Source organism: Myotis yumanensis, unplaced genomic scaffold (assembly GCF_028538775.1).
Source record: "Myotis yumanensis isolate MYYU_CA2020_CCGP unplaced genomic scaffold, mMyoYum1.0.hap1 SCAF_5, whole genome shotgun sequence".
NCBI classification, from domain to species: Eukaryota; Metazoa; Chordata; class Mammalia; order Chiroptera; family Vespertilionidae; genus Myotis; species Myotis yumanensis.
This window is the reverse complement of record NW_027223756.1, coordinates 35,282,474-35,292,845: the sequence shown is the minus strand read 5'-3', so window position 1 is coordinate 35,292,845 and position 10,372 is coordinate 35,282,474. Positions and strand designations below refer to the sequence as shown.

Sequence of the window (10,372 nt, the reverse complement as noted above, 5' to 3'; positions counted from 1 at the left end):
TCTCATCATTGATGTTTCTATCACTCCCTCTTCCTTCCTCTCTGAAATCAATGAAAATATATTTTTAAAAAATAATAATAAAAGCAGAGCCTGAGGCCAGTGCTCCTGTGCAGTCAGATGGTTTATTTGGGGACAAGATTCCAGGAAGCAGGAGTAAAGGACGGGCAGAGGAAACAGCGAAGGAGCGAGAGGTTGGCCAGCACCAAGGGCACTGCTCCATCCATCCAGAACATCTGAGGAGCCTTCTGAAATCTATCTCAAAGCTATCTGCACATAGATAAGAGGGGGAAGCATTTATACATTAGCCTCCGTCCCCCACTCATCGAAAGCAGCCCCCTACATGTCAGCCTCCCACATGTCCAAGTTGCACATGCATAAGTCCGAGCAGGTTCTGTCCCCTGGGAAGAAACCAAGAGGTAACACAAGGCAGGCTCGAGGTGAGCACTGTCAGGCTGCACAGCTGGTCAAAGCTGCTGTGCACTGGGGTTGGACATGGTGCGCACACGCGCGCACACATACACACACACACAATGTGTCACAGGGCAATCTGTGCTAGAGCATGTAGGGAGCTCCAGTGTGGGATAGAGAACTAAAAAAGCATGATGCATAACCAAACAAGCAGCCTCCGACTCGGGTGGGATGGAAGGAAGCTTGTCTTCCCTAACACTGTTGGCTCCTCCACTCCCCTCAGACCTGGTCCTGTGCTGGGTTCCCCGATGAACGGACTACACAGTGGCTCCAGGATATGAATTACGGTCCCGCCTGCCCTGTCTCCTGTTGCATGAGTGAAGAGTTTCTGGGTTTTCTTTCTTATCCTCAGTGTCACTGATTCCAGTTATTTGTAGCCCTCTGGGAGCAAAAATCATACTGACTGAAAGGTTCAAGGCGGTGGTGCGCAGGCAGGCTAAATAGCAATCCTAGACGGTGAATAAAGAAAAGGGAATTTATTTAAAGAAAAGGGGATGGGGATATCCAAAGGGAAGGGCTACGTAGCACCGAGCCAAAGAGTGTTGGGTGAATGGTGGCAGCCCCTAAGAGCTGGAGTCTGTTCCTTATATGCAGCCACTGGCCGGAAGCTTTTGTCGTCAGTGGGGTTTGGGGGCTTGGTTGGTGGGCTTGGGCAGCGGGGTTGGGTCAACAGGAAGGTGGATGTGGGACTGGGTGCATGATTGGATGCTTCTTGGCAGTTTTAGTTCCTGATATGTTTGATTCCTGGTGCCTAGCACTTCCTGTCCAACAAGTCTTCCTGGTGTTTGTTCTCCTATGCCCAGTAGACAAAATAGCCGTTAAGAATTATATTGCTTGTAAGTCTGAACAATTACCTGAATGCTCAGAGCTCTTACCATGGGAACAACAGCCCAAGTCACTACTCCCTGGGCAGAGACAAGTATCAGGAAATCCAAGGCCTTTGTCCTGGCCTCCTGGGCTCTTGTGTGTGTTTTTTCTATCAGAGCCATGGCTTTGGGATGACTGACCAAGTTATCCTGATCAGGGATCTCCTCTCAGGAAGAGAGGTGTGCACCACCTATAATCACAGGAATGGTTGGTGGGTAATGTGTTCAGTTAATACCTGTAAGAATTAGAGGCCAGGATACCCATAGAACAATAAGGATAAAGCAAAGGAGGGGGAGGGACAATTCATACCAAAAAAATAAATGTGTAACGAAGGGTTTACCCCATAATCTTTTCCTATTGTTAGGAACTAGTTTCTGTCTCCATCAGAGCTCCCTGAACACTCTCATGAATGCCAGAAGGGCTATGTTTGCCAGAGAGAATTATCCCGCTTAACACCTCGTCCAAGTGATGGTGAATGAGTTGGGCAGAGGGCCCTGTTGTTAGGTGGTAAGCAGCACAACTAATCTTCCCCTGGGTGATTCATTCAAGTCCTTTTCCCAAAGTGCTTTTAGACTCTAAGATACAGAGTCTGGATGCAGTACAGACAGCTTGGCAATTCCTTATGTTGTACGCCATTGCTACAGCAAAAAGCACTTTGGAAAATACACCTACTTTCTCATTTGATCTTCATAAAACTCCAATGACATTGGTAGAGGATGCCCAGGATGCCTGAATCAGAGACTTTGTTAGGGGCAGACATAGGCTATTGGGGACTAGCTATTAGTTATAAAAAAATATTAATCATGCTCTGTTAACCGTGATTGTTTTGTTCTAATTAAAGAAAGCACACTCTAACCTGGCTGGGAGTTGTACCATGCGCCCCTCCCCCTGTACCCCCACCCCCAAACACACACACACACACACACATATACACACACACACACACACCAGGGAGTCAACCTTGGAATGTGGTCCATTATCTTGGTAAGATTAACAACCTTGTTGCCCAAACAATGGAGTCCTCACCACCCCAAGCCCACATTGCCTGCAATCTAACCATTATACCCATTTTTATTCCTTTTGCCTACTTCCCCATGTAATCTTTGTCCTTCTACCCAATATAAGCAGCTGGTTTATGGCAGAGCAGACTTTCCTGGATGACCTGCTTCTCTCCGATGCTGCTGGCATTATTGGAATAAATGCTCATACATAATTCAACCCTGTTTCTGTTTAATTGGCTCAAGTAGTGACAGGCAGCCCGGACCCATTTGTTGTCGGTTTCATTTACATCCCTCCTAATAAGAGAAATACACACAAAAACTCTATTGCGGTATCATTTTTACCTTTGCGTTCTCCTCTTTATAAATGCAAAGGAAAATGTATATAATAATATTTTTCTAACATTAATAGTAATAATTTTTAGATGGTAAGATTTGGGAGAGCTTTATAGCATATATTGTACTTTCTATATTGCTTGAATTCCATATAATGAGAATGCATAAGTTTTGTAGTGGTTTTTAATTTAAAAAATAAAACTGGGAGTAAATATGCAAGATGAAGACAAGGATGAATTCGTTTCTTCTGTGTACTTTTCACTATTTTTAAAAACTCCCCCAATCCCTTCCCAAAACTTCACATATTTTTATTTTTGTTAATCCTCACCCACGAATATTTTTCCCACTGATTTTTAAAGAGTGGAAGGGAGCTGAGGGAGGGAGGGAGAGAGAGGGAGAGAGAGAAACATCGATATGAGAGAGACACAGATTGGTTTACTCCTGCACTAGCCCAGCCCAGAGCCAGGGATCAAACCTGCAACCCAGGTACCTGCCCTTGACCGCGAGGGCTGACGCTGTAACCACTGAGACACGAGGGCCAGGGCTTCACATACGTTTTATGTAGTTCATTCAGCTCCTGATATGACACACGTCCAGTTTCATATTTCTCCTTGATCCTGCTGCCTCCATCCATACATTGCCCTCCTTTGTCTCTGATTATCCCAATTCTACCCATGCTCAAGGCTCACCTCAAGCACATGTTCTTTCTGGGAGGCGCTATGACTTACTGGCAAAGTGCCCGCACCAGGAGCAGGTATGTGGTCCAAGCAGTCTAACAGTCGGCTTCCCCTTACTAGCTCAAAAAGTTGGACAAATCACAAACTTTCCTCACATGTAAAATAGATGAACTACCTCACTGGGTTGTTATAGGGATTACTAGAAGCCTGGTGCATGAAATTCCTGCACTGGGGGGGCGGGGTGTCCCTCAGCCCAGCATGCACCCTCTCACAGTCCAGGTCCAGCATGCACCCTCTCACAGTCCAGGTCCCCTTGGGGGATGTCCACCTGCCGGCATCCCTCTCACAATCTGGGACCACCTACTCACTGCTCCTTAGCACTGCTGTGGAGGTAGGAGAGGCTCCTGCCACTGCCCCTGCGTTTGCCAGCTGTTTGCCCCCCTGTGGGAGCTCCTGCGTTGAGTGCCCCCTGGTGGTCAGTGCGCATCATAGAGACTGGTCTAGTAGTTGTTCCACTATAATGGTTGCTTAGACTTTTATTATATAGATATTAGATCATGCATGTAAAGAGCTTAGCAGTACTAAATTAATTAATATTATTAACAATAATAATATTGCTATTCCTCCAGACTTCCTAATGTAATTATTGACTATACAAATAATTAGTCCTTATCATGGTCTGTTTGGTTCCAGAAGGAAATTATAACTACCTTTGGGAGAAAGCACAGGCTTCCTATCCCTAAGGCACTTAAGTAGCATATTCATTTTACATTTGATTGTCTGTTATTAACATTTTAACAAATATGTTTACTCATTCATCCTTCAGTGAGACAGAGCCCTCAGGAAAACATACCTCATGATGCCCACACCTACTCCTTTCTTTGCAAGGAAACCAATGGTTTCTGGGCTTCCTGGCCACCTACTAACAAAGCATGTAAACTCACCTATGCCGTGAGATGGGTGCGGGTTGTCTGGGGTCCGAGATTCGTGCAGGAAATGTTTGACCTACGAGAGAGCCCGGAGTTCGAACAGCAGGTAGTAGTTATGATTTTGTACAACCCGCTGCACTAGGATGAACCAATGTTGGACCTGAACAGCTCCGCTCTCTCCCGGATGATTCGCTCAGACAGGCTGCTCGTGACTGCAATCTCCGTGACAGGGTCGGCCCATACCACCCAGCTCTCCAAGGGCATCTTGCTCAGGGAGATAGGCGTCAGAGCAAGAGTGCCTTTTGGAATATTAGCTTCTTTTTCTTAGGGACTAACAGAAATTTCCATTGGTGTTGCCAAATATGTAACTGCTTTTCTTCAGGAACATTTATTAAAAAAACTACTCCTTTTTCCCAGAAAACCAGAGCCCCCAAAGCACAATGATTTACCTTCGGTTGTTCAAGAACAACTGCTCACTCCCTTTCTATTTTTTGACTTTTGCCTCCTCCTCAAGGAAGTTAAAGGATACTTTTGCTACTGGTAAGTTATATTTTTCTAGAGGCAATAGTTCTAGTATTGAGTTCTAAACTGAAGTTGGGAAATTATCCATGCAACAAGCATTTCCCAAAGACCAGACACTAGCTTACACTGAAGACAGAGCTGATAGTTTCAAAGCAAAGCACAAACATATCTTATGACTGGGAACGTGGATATGGAGGTTCCCTGCCCACCTGAAGCATCACCAGACACATGCAGAATCAAAGCCCTCCAAAACTTGGGTCTTTTCCAATGTTCTCCAGCTTGATAAAGGGCATCCTTGTCACTTTGGGTCCCCCTAGAGCAGTGGTTCTCAACCTTCCTAATGCCGTGACCCTTTAATGCAGTTCCTCATGTTGTGGTGACCCCCAACCATAAAATTATTTTCGTTGCTACTTCATAACTGTAATTTTGCTACTGTTATGAATCATAATGTAAATATCTGATATGCAGGATGTATTTTCATTGTTACAAATTGAACATAATCAAAGCATAGTGATTAATCACAAAAACAATATGTAATTATATATGTGTTTTCCGATGGTCTTAGGTGACCCCTGTGAAAGGGTCGTTCGACCCCCAAAGGGGTCGCGACCCACAGGTTGAGAACCGCTGCCCTAGAGCAGTTCTGAGAAAGTGTTGGCCATATTCACGGGACCTGCAGGGTAGAGACTGCCTTGCCTGTTGGAGGAGTCCCACCTTGGGCAGAAATGACCTGGCTCTGATACCCCTATTGTGCTCATTCATTGGCTGGGAGCAGCCAGAACGTGTGGCCTTGTGTGAACACTGCAGCGAATGGGAAGGCATCTAGGATAGTTTTCTGTATTTGACTGATTGTGTGAATGTCTGGCTACCTCACTAAGGTGTTTCCTGAGGGCAGAGACCATGTCTAGTTTTGCTCATTATGGAATCATAGCAGTGGCTAACTATAGAGAGTGGCTGCATTTTGTAGTTGTCACAAAATATTGGTTGAATAAATGAAGTATGTAAAGGGTTATTTGACTTTTTCCCCCCTTTTTATTTGAATCACACACCAGGTGTTTTCTAATCAGCAAATTCTATCTTTCTTTGCATTTATATTGTTCTCTAGCTGTATTGCCTGATCATCTCTTCTTGCCCCCCAGCCCCAATGTCTTTGAAGGCTGGCCTTGGCCTTGGAATTTTGAGTCTTCGTTAATGACCATTGCAGCCTGGATAAAATGCTTGTTCCATAACTTGCTATTTGCACAAGATTTTATTCTAGAGCAGTAATGGCGAACCTTTTGAGCTCGGCATGTCAACATTTTGAAAAACCCTAACTTAACTCTGGTGCCATGTCATATATAGAAATTTTTTGATATTTGCAACCATAGCAAAAAAAAGACTTATATTTTTGATATTTACTTTATATATTTAAATGCCATTTAACAAAGAAAAATCAACCAAAAAATGAGTTCGCGTGTCACCACTGACACGCGTGTCATAGGTTCGCCATCACTGTCCTAGAGTTAGAAGGTGAGGGGTGGTAGGAAGGAAAAGAAAGTAAATTTCCCCCTAAGAGTTGGGGTGCAAAGTTGCTCTTTGAAAGTTCAATTATATATCAAGTCAATCAGAGCAAAGATATACAAACAAAATGCTTCCATAAAGAAGAACAAGGACTCCAGGAGTCTAAGGGCACTGTTACACTTGATCAGGCCTTGCTCTATCTAAAATAAGAAATGTGTCCACCTGAGAAGGGGCAGCCCACGTAGCATAATAAAGACAGGAGGCAACACGGATGGAGTGTCCAGTGGGCATCACCCCGAGAAGGGCAGCCAGGCAGCGGGAATGGGTGAGCAGTCCTCCCAGCAGGTTGTGTGGCCTTTGGTGTGGAGGAAAACGCACCAGGCTGCCCAGGTCTGAGATCATTAAACACTGAGGTCAGATTCTGACTCTTCTGATTCTGATTTCAATTTGCCAAGCTACCTTCTTACAATTGGGCTACAAAGCGCACAGTTACCAGTAGAGAGAGCATGCACCAGGCAACAGCAAGAGTCCAATGTTCCTGAGAGTTCTGCTTCTAACAGGAATGGGTAAGCTCCAGGTTTTGGAATCAGATGCCTTTATTTGAACCCTGACACTATCACTTACATACACACTAACTGGGAATTTCCTTCAGCTTTTTCCTCCCAACTGAAAAACAAACAAACATCAGAATACACCACATAATTATAGGGAGAGTTAAATAAAGCAATGTATGCAATGCACCTCGCATAGAGGCTAGCAAACAGATGAAGTCAGTAAGTTGGCATTCTAATTTTATATAATGTTGACTTTTAATCAAAGCTGGAACACTAAAAAGATGAAAAATTTATGTATATATATATATATTTTTATTGATTTCAGAGAGGAAGGGAGAGGGAAAGATAAAAATAAAAAATCAATGATGAGAATGATTTATCAGCTGCCTCCTGCATGCCCCCTACTGGGGATCGAGCCCACAACCCTGGTGGCTGGGCAAAAAAAAAAAGATGAAAAATTTTTTTTAAAATATATTTTATGGATTTCAGAGAGGAAGAGAGAGGGACAGAGAGAATCATTGATTGGCTGCCTCCTGCACACCCGCTACTGGGAATTGAGCCGGCAACCCGGGCATGTGCCCCTGACCAGAATCGAACCTGGGACCCTCAGTCCGCAGGCCGATGCTCTATCCACTGAGCCAAACCGGCTAGGGCAAAGATAAAAATTTTGATCCCACAAGGCTGAGGACCAAATCTGGACCTCGGGAAATCACCAAGGTGATAGACTGCAGACTAGTCCTCACCTCCTGCTACCTCTGCTCTCCTGGGCAACATCTATAACAGGCAGCCAGGATTTGGCTTCACCTTGTGTCTCAACCGCTCTTTTCCTGTTCCTCATCTCCCAGACATACTTTTTATGCAGACGTAGAGTTAGCTCTACTTTGCTCTCCTGAAGTCAAGAATGATTGTTCTATAACAAGGAAGAGGCTCCAGGACTTGTCTGGATTTATTTTTTTTTTCCTTTTTACTTCATACTAGAGAGCAATAGCATCTTCTTCTAAAGAGGAAACATGGGCTTCTGTTTTTCTAAGGCCAGCAGTTGGCTTCCCCTCTTCCCCACCTGCTCTTGAGGAAAATACTGCAAGGACACAGGGAAAACCACAATGTCAGCCACAGATCAAAGCCGCCATCATGCAGGGAACGTACAGGAATTACAAACAGGCAAACCAAAGTGACTCTGGCAGACTAAGCTCTTTTTGTTTTTCTGTTGCAGGTATCAGATTGCTCTGTGACAAACACACACATGCAAATTGTGTTTGGAGTATGGAGTCTTGTCAATGTTTTCCAAGTGGAAATACTTACAAAAAGTATTTTCAGATCTCAAAAGTGGGTGCTGGATAGAGCTGCGGGGACTCCCTCTGACTGATTGGAGCAGCGCTCTACGCTAATAAAAACTGGCCCAGTGGCTGATTGTCAGGCGAAGTGCCAGGTGCCTCCTATAAAGGCTGCAGTGTCCTCAGTCCTTCCTAGTCAACAGAACACAGTCCAAACTTTGAAGAAAACTTTCTTTCCTATTATCACAGAGACCTCCAACTTATCAGACCATTAGAATATGTCCATCAAGCACCCAGAAAAACAATGACTCGGTCACTGCCCTCAAAGAACCACCTAGAGCCTAAGATAAAATACCCAGTATTTTCTCCATTATATGGTTCATTAAATTCCTATGACCTAGTGGTGGTGTAGGAGGCGGGAAGGGCACCAGGTGTCTGACTGGTGGGGTTCAGCAACCTCGGTACTTGGGTTCTGGCTAGGGAAGAATTCAGAGCAAGACCCAAACTGTAAGAGAAGATTTATTGGGTCCATTACAGAGGTAGAAAAGGTAATTCCTAGAAGAAATGGCCTTAGGAAATGAATTATGGAGGTCAAGGAAGGGCCCTTGGAACTTGGGAGTTAGGAAGCTAATGGTAACATGCCTCGACCCAAGGAGGGGGAGGGACAGGAGGAGGAAGAAGAGAGGGAAGGGGAGGGAAGGGAAGGGCAGGAGGAGTGCTCCCCAGAGGGAAGAGCAGCACTGGGTCCTCCTTCCTAAGGCTTTTAAGGCTGGAGATTTTAGGGGCAGCACCAGGGAAAGATCTTAATAGAATATCCAGTAGCTTTCCCGGTGTGTCCATTCAGGGTCTGGTCGCCACTGATTGATTGGCTGGCAGGTGGAGAGTGGGGGGAGGAGGTCATTCTGTTGCTTATCTGGGCCTGGAGCTGAAATACAACTTGAGGGCTAGATGTTATCCCAGGGGAGGAAAGCACTGGGGGTCCAAATCTCATGACCAGTGATGTGCTAGGGGAGGAAGTCACCTAGCCTTCCCCCACCTTACAATTGTCCTTTGCTGGACACCTGGGGTGTCCCACCGGGTGACTTTCTGTACCTGGCCCATCGTCCTTGCTCTGCTCGTCTGTCTTACTGCCTACACTTGTGGCAGGGATAGTTATTATCCCCATCCTATAGGGAAAGAAACTAAGGCCAAGGGAGTATTTCCGAAATCACAGAGCCAGCAAGTGACAGAGCCAAGAGGTTGAACCCTGGAGTCTTTAAACTTGGGGTACTGATGGGCACCATTAAGACCAGGGGGTCCAAACCTTAAGCTTGCTGTTCCAGTTTTTCTTGTCAAAGGAGGGGTCCCCCATTTCACCGACACCTCGGACTTATTTCTCCGCTGACCCAGGAGGAAGCCTCGTGCCAGGACCAGGCTGTTACAAGTGATGGCGCACCAGTTTGGCCCAGGGACCGGGGCGCTCAGCGCCTGGAACCAGGATCCCTCCGAGGCTGGCTCTCCGCTGCCAGGCCAGAGCCCACCTTCTCGGGCCAGAAACCCACGAGGGGCGCCGGCAGCCAGGGCCGCACAGCCGCCGCGGGCCTCGAGGCCCAGGAGGCGCTGAATGCAGGGAAGCGGCCCGGCCGGACCGAGGCGCGCGGGCCCCTCCGCTGGCCGCCGGGCTGCCCGCCTCCTGCCCGGCCCCGGCCCCGGCCCCGGCCCCTCGGCGCGCGGGGCTCCAGCCCGAAGGCCGCCCGGCGGGCCGCGCGCTGCCCGAGGCCCCCGCCTCTGGCTCGGGGCCCGCGCTCACCGCGCGCTCGGGCCGGGCCCGCCTCTCGGCGGTTTTCGCTTTCGCTTTCCTGCCGATATAGTTGAGGAAAATGAAAGCGGCCGTGGTCTGGGCTGGCGCGGCTGCCACCGGGCGAGGGGCGCGGAGCGCGGCGGCGGCCGGAGCCCGGAGCGCGAGCCTGGAGCCGGGGCGCAGCCCGCGCCGGGCGAGGTAAGCGCAGCCCCTTGGCGGTCGCCTCGCGGGCTCCTCCTTGCGGACCCGGCAGGCGGGGCGCCGGGCCGTCGTCGCCCTCCGCGGGCGGGGAGGGCCGGGGACGCGGCCGGCGGGGCGGGGAGGGCTCGGACCCTCCCGGCCGGGCTGGGAGACCGGGGAGCCCCGACCCACGGGCCAAGGACCCGGCAGCCCGGGGTCGGGTGGGACGTGGCGAGGCGAGCCACGGCTCCCCGCACACGCTCCCGTTCGGTAGAACACCGCGCCCC

General features: G+C 48.0%; 1 long non-coding RNA gene across 1 annotated transcript; it reads right to left on the bottom strand.

The window, feature by feature from the left end:
* Window positions 1–103: 103 nt before the first annotated feature.
* On the bottom strand, window positions 104–9,644 carry LOC139010506 (uncharacterized). The gene is made up of 5 exons (XR_011471525.1): window positions 9,429–9,644; window positions 4,291–4,351; window positions 1,344–1,525; window positions 694–1,261; window positions 104–267 (listed from the first exon to the last, which is right to left on the bottom strand). It is a non-coding gene; the product is annotated as an uncharacterized lncRNA (long non-coding RNA).
* Between the last annotated feature and the right edge of the window lie 728 nt (window positions 9,645–10,372).